Below are 2007 nucleotides of genomic sequence, written 5' to 3' on the forward strand. Positions count from 1 at the left end.
AAAAAAATCAAAGACCCATTACCCAATGTTATTTGTGCACAAATCTGTTGCATTTAAACCCCAAGTTATTAGTGTAAAATACAATATAATATGAATGGATAATCACAAAAAGCACAGTTATGTAAATTCAGTGTTCTTTGTAATAGTTTCGTGTGAATTGAAGACAAAGTTTTTTGTGCGAAACAAGCTTATTCCCATGATTTATATTTTAAATTAAATATTGCAAAAAGTAGCTCTCAGACAATTTCATTTTGTGAAAGTAGCTCTTAAGGAGAAAAAGGTTGGAGACCCCTGACCTAAAGGCTCCCACATTCTCGGGTGTACTGTTCGCATACCATGAGCCACGCGGACTCCACGCATATGGTCCGCGGACGGTTGAGAGTTCATACTCAAGCGTACTGACCTCCTGATGAATTCTTTAATCTCTTGCAATTTCAGTCATGATGTCAAGGATCAGGAGGAAGAGATAGTTTGCATTTTAGCTTTAAAACAATAAAAGAAAAAAGAAAAGAACAAACCCAGGATCTAAGCTATTTCCTCCCACAAATTTGTTGCTCGCTGAAAGTCTTTATATTACCTCATTGATGTGTCATAAAGTTTTCTAATCTCCTCCATGAGACGCTTTTCAAGATTTGACTCCATTTCATCTACAAATGACACAGATTCTCAACTTCATCAGCTTGGTGTCGCACCCAGAACAGTACATGCCAATGTGCGCACTGCGGACGCGGACATAAAAAATTGATCTCTGTGCGGACCAGTCCGCGGATGTCCGCTTCGGGTCCGCATTGAGTCCGCATGGACCGAAGTACGCCCGAGTATGTGGGGGCCTTAAGGCTAACCTCACCTGACCCTAAAAATAACCTAAACTCAATTCACACCTTGGTCCTAAACCGAACCCCCAACCCACCAATGGCATTTGAACCAAATGGGGACTCAACTTTTGTCCCCAAATGAACCAGTTATCCCCAAAGTCATTTTGTCTTAAAATTGCCCCCAAATGTCACCAGAAACAACCCCCCCCCCACACACACACACATGCTGCACCACGGTCCAACTTTCAGCTCCATGTGTCACTCGATTATGATTTGTAGCTCAACTGTTTCAACACAGTCACTTTTTTCAGTTTTTTTCTCTCGTATTGCTGCAGCTTCTGTCCACGTTTCCTCTCACACCTATACAATCAAACAAGACATGCAATATTTTTTATAAATGAGGCCTACCTTATTTAAAAAGAAGCTCGCTCCAACAACTTTTCCAGGATCAAAAAGCATAACAACCGCCTCGTTAAGGTTGTTGAAAGTTTTGTTCTGGAACACTGAGTTTGTTGGACACACACTCTGTYCCAGCTCTGATCTTTATAGATTGTTTCAAAGCATACCTTCAGGTTTTCTTCCTGTTTAAACACATTGGACCTCATTGCAAGAACATGTTCGTATTCTTATCGTAAATTTCTCTTACTTTTGTTCGTACGAAGGGTTCGTACGAACATGTCACGTCAGATTCAACAAAATCTTCTATCTTCAGGAAAAGTGTGGAAAAGGGGAGCATAAACTAATGAATGCATATCAAGAGCTCGTGCATGAGGAGAGGAGATACCACCCTGAAAACACCATATAAGGCGACACTTCCTGCCCCAGATACCAGGAAATGTCCATTCACATTGCAAAGTAAAAAAAGAAGAACTTTACGAGTTCAGAGATTGAAGTCCTGCTGTCAGAGATCCAGAAAAGAAAATCTGTCATTTTTAGAAGCGTCAGCTGTGGAATCAAACTAGGAGCTGCTAAAGCTGAGGAATTAAGTGATGATATGGAGGTAAATTTGTGTTTTTGATTCAATCAAACAAAAAGCACCTTCAATCAAAAATAATAATTTCAATCAAAAATAATTTTTTCAACCAAACAAAAAATAATTTACGAGTTCAGAGATTGAAGTCCTGCTGTCAGAGATCCAGAAAAGAAAATCTGTCATTTTTAGAAGCGTCAGCTGTGGAATCAAACTAGGAGC

The sequence above is a fragment of the Austrofundulus limnaeus genome, unplaced genomic scaffold (genome assembly GCF_001266775.1).
Source record: "Austrofundulus limnaeus strain Quisiro unplaced genomic scaffold, Austrofundulus_limnaeus-1.0 Scaffold953, whole genome shotgun sequence".
In the NCBI taxonomy this organism is placed as follows: domain Eukaryota; kingdom Metazoa; phylum Chordata; class Actinopteri; order Cyprinodontiformes; family Rivulidae; genus Austrofundulus; species Austrofundulus limnaeus.